Below are 11,345 nucleotides of genomic sequence, written 5' to 3' on the forward strand. Positions count from 1 at the left end.
GAAGTTCCTGGAATGTCGAAGGATTCCAACCATGCACTGTAAAAATAAATAAACAATAATAATAAGAAAGAAAGAAAGAAAGAAAATGAGAAAGAAATGACAAAAATATTAGATTTGATACTGTAATTAAAGTGGTTAGTTGATTCTCAGAAGCTTCTGGTCAGATTATAGTTGATTCATCGCAATAATTAACATTATTATTATCTCCCCATACGTTTCTAATAGAAGCCATTTAAATAATTATATGGAAACCAAATTAAAGACAAAATATGAGACAATACCTCCCCCTGCTGGACATTATTAGAACTTCAAATCAAACTTCAGGTCAGCGTGTGTCCCTCATTTAAAGTCATAGTTCATCCTAATCGTGATTTCCATGCAGTGTAAGTGAAAATAACTTTAATTGTTCTTTTATATGCTTTTCTGAAACACTCACAACAATACAACATTATAAAGGAAACGGAAATTGCAAATCATTTCACTCGTTGTTGCTGCAGTATAAATATTTATAACAATCCTTATAAACAATAATAACAATATTATATTTTTTTGTGAAATAGATTTTCTTTAGATTTCATTGAGAGTAAATACTGGAGGGGAACTTCATGAAGTGAACGTGAACAGGAAGCTACAATGTTTGCTTTTAAAACTCTTACAGTTTGTCCTTGAAGCAGATTTATGTTACAATGTTTCATCCATCAGTTCATGAGCACAAAAGGTTGTGGGTTCAATTCCCAGGGAACACATACTGATTTAAAAAGAAATGTATATCCTGAATGAACTGTAAGTCGCTTTGAAAAAAATAAACATATGCAATTTTTTATATTCTTTAAAAATATATATTTTTAATATATACAGTGTATTATATATTATTATATGTATTTATTAATTTTTTTGTGAATAAATTTAAATACTTCATTTTCTAGTTTTTGTAATAATTAATATATATATATATATATATATATATATATATATATATATATATATATATATATATATATATATATATATATATATATATATGTAATCAATAAATATAAATAAATGATTAATAAAAAAACGTCATTGTTTCAGTATACTTATTATTTTCATTATTATTATACACTGTGTTAATAATAATAATAAAAATAATAAATATACCCTGTGTTAGGATTATTATTATTATTATTATTATTTTACTACTCTAAAAATATCTCTCAAAATATATATTAACTGTTTTAAAAAAATGTAAATCAATCAATAAATAATATATTTTTTTTAATAAAATGAAAAAATGAAGGAATCGACATTTATTCCAATCTAACAATAATAATTGAACCGAATTCTGGGTGTTTTCCTGCAGGGTCTGTGAGTGTCCAGCAGGGGGCAGCGCTGCCTGACTTTAGAGCAGCTGCTCGTGGGGACATGCGGAGGAGGATTTTTAATGCTATTTTTTTTTTTTGGGTTTTACACTTAAATAAATATTTACATAAGTAGCGTACACAGTTTCTCAGTTAAAGGTGTTTGATTCTAAAACTGAGTACCCAGAATGAAACGCAGAGGTCCGATGTGAAGCGGCTCTTGTGATGGACGGGGAGCAGCGCTTCAATCCGTCCAGGTGTGTGTCTGTGAGCTCTGGGACTGGAGAGAGACACAGGAGTAAAGTTCAGTTAAAACACCGATGATGACCCATTAATTCTGCAGCATGCGTCTGGGCTTTTGAGACCCCTGATGAAAAGCAAATACAATGAAACACACTTTTCACAGTTTTTCTGCTGCAATCTCCAACCCTTAAAGAAAAACAATTATTTATAAATAATTTCTCTAAAAATAAGTATAACCCAAAACATAAATATTTTATAAATGTATTATTATTATGCAGTATAGAGAATTATACTACTATTCAGTAAAATATTTTTATTGGCATTTTTTAAATTTAAATAAATATTTTAAACACATTTGAAAATGAATATTTAACAAAGTACATGTACATTAATAATTATTAAAAATATAATTTAAAAGTAAAATATAAAAAGTATATATATATATATATATATATATATATATATATATATATATATATATATATATATATATATATATAGTATTTTATTATTATATAGTATTATATCTATTTATTTACATTTTTACTTAAATTAAAATGGAATTTACATTTAAGTAATGATATATATAAAATGTAATCTTTAATAAAAATGTGTTAAATTATTCTGCAATATATTTTTATAAATAAGTAAGAAAAACTATTTTATATCAATCAATCAGTATATAAATAAATAATATTTTAAATTTGTTTTAGTTATTTTTTAATAAATAAATGTAAATAAATAAATAAATACATTTTTAACATTTAAAATATTTAAAAAAAAGTATAGAGAGATTAAACCCATAAACTAAACTAAATTTAGAAATGTAGCTTTGGCAGATAGCTGAACTATTAAGTTGAAGCACTAAAATTATTAACAAAAAATTATAAAACCAAAAATCTAAAATAAAAATGAACCTAAATTCTAACATTTTTAAAAAAGCTAATAATTGAACAAACAATGTGAACACGTGCACAATTTCTCAATTACAGACGTCTGCCTCAAAAGCATGGTCTAAAACTGAGCAGCCAGACAAAGATGGCATCCTTCAAACACTGCACATGAAGCATCTGATGCTGTGACTGAAGGACAGCTCTCTCTCCAGCATTATAAAGCTCAGCCAGCAGATGCCCGTGGATGCTGTCACATTTCTGAGCATCTACAGGTCTGAGGAGCTCATGATTGTGTTGTAGAGATGTGTATGAACAGTGCAGGGATCCACATCACTGCTCTCTATCACACAGACTGACAGATCCAGGCCTTCAGCGCTCAACATCTATGGCAAGCCATTTCAACATTTAATGCAAATCTATTCTCATGCCAGGACTTACTTTTTAGAAGTGAGTATATCTTCAATTAACTACTAGTACCTTTTAAAAACATAATAGTACTTATTTATTACACACTAGTACCTATTAAATATATACTAGTACTTATTCATTAGACAAAAGCACGTATTATTAGATACTAGTACATATTTACTACACACTAGTACCTATTAAATATATACTAGTGTTTATTCATTAGATACTAGTATTTAGAACCGATGTCTATTTTTCACGCGACACGAAAGTGTGTTGGAAGCGTTTCCAGGCAAAATAGAATAGGAAAATATGTTTATATGTACATTTAAAATATTTTGTACACAAATACATATTAATTCATGACACTTGATTCATGACGTTTGAAAGTCTATAGGTTAAGAGTCTGGGAACATGACGTCAGCAACGCAATGCATTCTGGGACTTTAGGACACGGACGCTGCTGTATGTATTGGATTGGATTTATAATAAACTGTTTTGTTTGCTCTCTACAGCTAAAAAATAAGTTACAATCACATAGCATGGAAAAATAATTTGAATGGAGTGCGATTTTTCAGCTTTGCCGTTGGAAAACCGCATCTTGATCTCAGGTCTCCGAGTTAACAAAGCGGCGTCACATAGCTTGGTTAGCAGCAGTAAGAAGGAAAAGAAGGATTGTCCCTTTGGTCTGATATATACACACGTATGTATGTGCATTTATATATATATAAATATACAGAAATGTACGTTATATAAACAACTTTTTTTTGGATGTGATTAATCGACTTGACAGACTTACATTAAATGTTACCTATGCGTGAACCACATCTCCTGCATTATCAGTGTTATGCATATTGCAAACCACCTGTTACAGTAATAAACGAAAAAATGTATCAATTCTGTATCTCTTTATTTGTGCATCATAACACACTGAGGTTAATTTGTACAGCTTACAATAACGCATATTGAGGCGGAAAATGTGTAGGTTCTGCACCCATCCATTTGTAAATTGCAGGTGAGACTCGAGAGATTTATCATTTTTAAACTGATCAGAGGTGTACGCTCTGACATTACAAACAAGGTTAGAAAACACATTGGGGAAGGTTACGAGCGGCAGCTCTTTAAGATCATCCGACCACTCTTTGTGTTCGTGCAGATTGAGTTCGTTGATTGTCTTGATTTTTTTTCTAAATACCGCATCTTTGCTTCCTTGTTGAGTTTTTCTTTATGTGTAATCTTACACTTGATCTGTATGTCATGTCACTTTCACTTTCACTTTTACTGATAAGCGTGTCCACAAAAATGGCCGCGACTACCCAGAATGCAATGCGCAGTGACGTAGTTTCCCAAGCTCAATATTCAGATATAAATGTAATAAAAAAAAAAAATTATCGATTTTCAAATATTTTTTTAAATATGAGCAGGCCTATAAGCTGGGATTGGTAATGCTGCACTGTAATCATAATTATTTATTTATATTTTTCCTTATATCTTAGCATATGATATTGGTTTGAGACTGAGAGTATTTTATTTAGTGGAAAACTTTGCAGCAGTATTTTATTTCTTATTGTTTTTTTATTTTATATATATTTTATTAAAAAGTAGCCAATTTAAAAAAGTTTAAACAAATTGTTAAAAAATGTTTATAGTAATAAACAACCTGCAGTTTAATGTTTGCATTTGTACCGAAAATGAACCGAACCGTGACTTTAAAACCGAGGTATGTACCGAACTGTGATTTTTGCGTACCGTTACACCCCTACTAGTCACAAAAATAAACAAGTACTAGAAGTATTAAAATAGATACTAGTACATTTAAGGATTCAATTAGGTATTAGTATTTATCGGCAAGTGGTTAATTGAATAGATACTAGTAGCTAAAAAAGTACTAGTAGAATTAAAATAGATGGTTGCACGTTTTAAAAGTTAAATGTAAAAACGGCTTGCCACAGAACATCGGAGATTCTGTTGGCCAATCAGGAGCGGAATGTGGGAATTACAGGTTACAGATTACTGCGATAAGAGCAGAGAAGATTTGCACATTATAAAAGTATTCATGTGAACATTCCTCACCAGCATCAAATGAGCAAAAATGTGCTTATTGATTGCCTGGAATTTTTCTCCATTATTCCAAGTCAATTTAGGCTGAGATGTCGCTACAAATTAAGAAATAGGCAGATTATGTGATCAGAAATTTGGACTGATTTCATTAGAATTTCATCACAGCCGGATTTTAATGTGTGTTCATCTGTCAACACTTCAGATAAGACTGAAATCAGGGCACTTGCTCATATTTTCAGGCATGAAGGAGGAAAAATGCTGTGTTGTCTTACCTTGGTGCTTTGTAAATATACAGACACATACACGTTTAAAGTTCATTTTTGTAAATAAATGGACTGAATTAAATGCATTTTTATTTTTGGATTTAAAAAGAAAATAAATGCAGCTGAATTAACAAATCAATGTCTTGAAAGAATTTAAAACATACCTTTATTTTATATTTTAAAATAAATAAATAAATAAATTAAGGTGATTATTTACTCATTTACTGATCACTTTGTATAATAATAATAAAAATTATTAATAATAATAATTATAGATTTTTTAAATAAAACCATTTGAATTGTTTTTAAAATAGTTAAAAAAATTTTTTTGAAAATAATTGCAATAATAATAATATTATTGTGATAATATATTATTTTTTATTTAAATAAAAAAACTAATAAATAAATAAATGTAACAAATTATTATTTTGAACGACTTTTAAATAAATACATTTAAATAAATACATTTATTTTAATAATAAAAAATATATATTTTTAAGAAATATTCCTATTTTTAATTTCTTTAATAAAAATGTAAATTATTTTTTTAATATATTTTTTTAATTACACATTTTTCCAATAAAAAAAAAGCACAACACAAAATTACTTGAAATTAAACCTCAAATAAATAAATGCTAAATTGTGTTAAAACACTAACAAAAATGACAGAAGCACACAACAAAATTACTCAAAATTAAACAAAAAAATTAATTCAACCTAAATAGTTAATAAAAAATGACAGAAGCAAACAACAAAATTATAAAAAAATAACTAAAAATAAATTAAATTGTTATGTATTTATGTATTTATAAATTAATTTATTTACATTTATGAACTGAACAAATGTATACATTCAACGCAATATCTATCACTTTGAATAAAAGTGTCTGTAAAGTGTCTGTAAGTGTCTATAAAGCAATGCATATGTATCTTTCCAGAATAAAGGAGTGGTACAGTAATCTGAAGCACAATGGCATTACACTGATGTTTTATTAAAGTGCAGACATGAATCTAAACCCCTCAGGTCCAAATGAGCTCAAGCTGCTGCAGTCGCCAACATCTAGATCAGTGCTGTTCACTTTGGAAGGCCACTTTCTCAATCACTGTGGTTTATTCTCAACCACGCCGGCAGGTGAAAGACGTCCGTGTCTCCGGTCGCTGGTTTATTAACCCCATCAGCGCTGATGGAGGTCCGGAAATAAGAGAAAAATGGGAGCGCCGTCCAAACGCAACACTCAGAAGCCAGTCGTCGTCACCTCATGATCACCCGTCTCTAACAAACGAGCTGCTTTCAAAGCCACCGCTTCGCCTTGACTGATGGGAAACATTAAGAACATGTCGAGAGATCCTGTTAGTCGTCGAGTTCACACGAGCAGAAACGCTGCCAAACTCCAGCGGCGAAGCCTCTTCCAAGAAACCAAGACGAAAAATACACTCAAATACATGTTTGCAGAAGATTGAGTCCATCAGAAAACCAATGGCTTGTGTATGTTCCTCGTCTTTCACCTCGTTCTGTCAAACACAAGATTTGCTGCAACACTTTTTAATCAGACTGTGTTTCTGTTCATTAAAAAAAGCGTAAGAGCAAGAGTTCACCAAGGGTTCAAGTTAATGAAAAGCTAATAATTAATGAAATCATTAAAATTAAGTAATAAAGATAGATAATAAGATCAAATATATCATTTTAAAATATTTATTAATAATGTGACCACCGACGATCATCATTACTGAAATATTAACTCTTAATAAATATTATAAAATATATTTATAATACTAATATAAAATGTGTAATTTAGAATGATGTCAGTAATTGTTATTATTATTTAAAATTATATTTGAATTTAGCTAATAATTATTTTATATTTTTTAAAACAAGAATACATAAAATATTAATTAAACGTCAGACAACTGTGAACATACAGATGTTGTTGAATTATTAAAATATTAACATAAAATCTCATACTTTATAAAATGCCACATTTGTGATATTAATAATTATAACTGAAAGGTATTTATTATTTAATATTTTTGAAATATTAACTACATATAAAATATTTATCAGTATCAATATTTCAGTAAATATTTTGTTCAGAAATTTCTGATGTAGAAATGAATTAATTTATTTATGTCTACATCAGAGATTTCTGAACAAAATTTTTAATTTTTAAATGATTTAATTACTTAATAAAATGATTAAATTTAATTAATCTGCATTTAATAATTTAATACCAATTATTTAATATCCATTATTATTATTGTCTATTATTAAAGTGATTTCATATTGTAGTTAAACAACAAAACATAACATATTAATCACTTTCTCGAAACATGAATTTAAATTCTTTTAAAATACGATGAGTAAATATTTTGTTCAGGAATCCCTGGTGTTGAAACTAATATTAATCACTCTTAATTATCACAAAAATATTAAATATTGTTTAATGATGATCAGACGTGTGTTGCGTGTAATACTGCAGTGATTCCAAACATCTGATCTGAATGTTTTTACACATATCCAGTATGAAAAAGTGTTTAAGACGAGTGTGTTTCATCAGAGCTGGACGTTTGTGTGAATCAGATTTCTGGCACTTGTCTCTCAGCTATGGCAAGCCGTTCAGGAAATAATTCATGTATATTGTGTGAATATGGATTGGTTTACTGGTTGAATGTATGGTTCAATGACAAACACATTGGTTTATGATACATTGGTATAACCAGACATATACTGGTTTTGATACATCGGTCTGATCAAGTGTATATGGGTTTGCTCCTTTATACACTGGTTTGTTCGAGTAAACAATGGGCTCCTCAAATATGCATTGGTTTCCCCAACTATATATTGGTTTAGATACATCGGTTTCCTCATCTATACATCGGTTTCCTCAACTATATATCGGTTTCCTCAACTATTTATTGGTTTTCTCAACTATATATTGGTTTCCTCAACTATATATTGGTTTAGATACATTGGTTTCCTCAACTATATATCGGTTTCCTTAACTATATATTGGTTTTCTCAACTATATATCGGTTTAGATACATCGGTTTCCTCAACTATATATTGGTTTTCTCAACTATATATTGGTTTCCTCAACTATATATTGGTTTAGATACATTGGTTTCCTCAACTATTTATTGGTTTCCTCAACTATATATTGGTTTCCTCAACTATATAATGGTTTTCTCAACTATATATTGGTTTCCTCAATTATATATTGGTTTAGATACATCGGTTTCCTCAACTATATATTGGTTTCCTCAACTATATATTGGTTTAGCTACATCGGTTTCCTCAACTATATATTGGTTTCCTCAACTATATATCGGTTTCCTCAACTATATATTGGTTTAGATACATTGGTTTTTTCTCAACTATATATTGGTTTAGATACATCGGTTTCCTCAACTATATATCGGTTTCCTCAACTATATATTGGTTTTCTCAACTATATATCGGTTTTCTCAACTATATATTGATTTGCTCAACTATATATTGGTTTAGATACATCGGTTTCCTCAACTATATATTGGTTTAGATACATTGGTTTCCTCAACTATATATTGTTTTTCTCAACTATATATTGGTTTAGATACATCGGTTTCCTTATCTATATATCGGTTTCCTCAACTATTTATTGGTTTCCTCAACTATATATTGGATTAGATACATTGGTTTCCTCAACTATATATTGGTTTAGATACATTGGCTTCCTCAACTATATATTGGTTTAGATACATTGGTTTCCTCAACTATATATTGGTTTTCTCAACTATATATTGGTTTAGATACATCGGTTTCCTCAACTATATATCGGTTTCCTCAACTATATATCGGTTTCCTCAACTATATATTGGTTTAGATACTTTGGTTTCCTCAACTATATATTGGTTTTCTCAACTATATATTGGTTTAGATACATCGGTTTCCTCAACTATATATCGGTTTCCTCAACTATATATTGGTTTCCTCAACTATATATTGGTTTAGAGACATTGGTTTCCTCAACTATATATTGGTTTCCTCAACTATATATTGGTTTAGATACATTGGTTTCCTCAACTATATATTGGTTTAGATACATTGGTTTCCTCAACTATATATTGGTTTCCTCAACTATATATTGGTTTAGGTACATCGTTCTCCTCAACTATATATTGGTTTACTCAGCTATATATTGGCTTCCTCAACTATTGGTTTAGATACATTGGTTGGCTCATACATTGGTTTAGATACATTAAAGTTAGTTAATTTATACAGTGGTTTGTCAAAATACAGGTTGTTGGCTCAAATGTAAATTGGTAAGAACACATTGGTTTGCTGGTGAATTGATGGGGTTGTCACAACTGTTTTCTACGTCAACATATTATTTTATTACTTTAAACAAGAGGTACACTGTTAGCAATTGATGTAATTTTACCATATATTTTACAACAATACACTGTATTCATGGTTTTTATTGTAAATGCAAATGCATGATGGGAAATTGATTTACAGTCCTGTAATATTATTATAACTACACTTTAGAAGCATTATTTTACAGACACCACAAAGCATTGTGGGATAGCATTAAAACTGGTACTTTCATATTTTTTCTAACATAAAAAGTCCAGTTTTCTTTAAGTTAAAATAAACTTTTTAAAAGGTATGATGTTTCTCATACATTCTTTCAACTTAATTTTGATTTTAAAAATTCAACGTTCTAGGAACGTTGATTTGTAACATTCCAAGAACATAAAAAGGTTCAGTTTCCATATTAGTGTAATGTTATTTTAAGGTTAGTAAAAAGTTCCTGCAACATTCTCTCAGTCATTCAAACACCTGCTGTGATCAAGAAAGAAAGAAGAGAAATAATAACACAAACTACAACTTTCTTCAGCCACAGTCTTAGGTGAACTGAAGATACAAGACTTTAAATCTCTCAAGATCTGAATGAACAACTCCACAAACAGCATCACCAGCTTCACTTGTAGTAATACTAACCAGAATGATTTTATTTCTGTCATGCATCTACAGAAGTTCTTATTGAGAATTCACAGAGGTTAAGATGTTGATGTCTTAATTAAAATAAAAAAGAAGCTTTATTGGCTTGGTAAAAAAAATATTGCAACATTAAATTAACATTTAACACAAATATACATAATAGAAGTACACAGCATACAGAGTCTATATTTGTATACAGTGAAATAAAGTACTAATAATAATGCTAATAAATAGACGAGATCTTTATAACAGTCTAACAGAAACTTACATTAAATTATATAAATATCAGTCACTGTGTCTCTCAATGTCTTAGTAAGATATTGTTTGCTGTAAGTTCACGGCAATTAGTTGCCAGGAGTTTCCTGTAACAATACAATACATTTTTAACAGTGTATAACCAAAAGAGTGTAAAGAGTGCAGATCATTTGCTTAAGTATTTTAATGAATATACACTCCTTAACATATTGATTCATCCAAATTGTATTTCCTTGAGTGATTTCTTTGTTACTCAAGTGAAATTGTCGGGGTATTGTCGGGAGTTAGTCCTACACAGTAATAAATTAACAACACAGACACAAATAAGAAGTAGGAGTTTAATAAAAACATTTTTGATCAGGCCTGTTGATTTTTATTATAATTAAAACATTTGTATCTGACAGTTTCTTCAAAGATATGCACATAGTGTGCTGGTTTTATGCATTCATGAGCAAAAAAAAGATAATTTAATTAAATATGTTAAAAATTTCTTTAGAGGATCTTTTATGAGCATTTGAGATGTTTCTTCCTATGAGCATTGGAGAAAGATTGCACAACTGGATAACTGACAATTGTGGCGTGTACGATAAAATAGAAGAGAGGTCATATGTCATACCAGGCCTGCAGGAAACGGTACATGAAGAAGTGGGCTTATACTATACTATAAAAATACTATAAAAAAATTATAGTAGTACAGGCACACTCTTGAAAAATATTTTATGCTGTTTTTTTTCTGTTTTTGTATAGTATCTTCTTTAATCCCATTACTGGAGGTTGAGATGGATGAAATACTACTAAATATTTATGATCTTAACCTGCAAATGGGCTTTTGGATCAACTTAAAAACTTCAACAAGCAAAAGTTGGAGCCAGAAACCCTGTTTGGACTGCAAAGAGCATAC

Source organism: Carassius auratus, chromosome 41 (genome assembly GCF_003368295.1).
Source record: "Carassius auratus strain Wakin chromosome 41, ASM336829v1, whole genome shotgun sequence".
Lineage (NCBI taxonomy): Eukaryota > Metazoa > Chordata > Actinopteri > Cypriniformes > Cyprinidae > Carassius > Carassius auratus.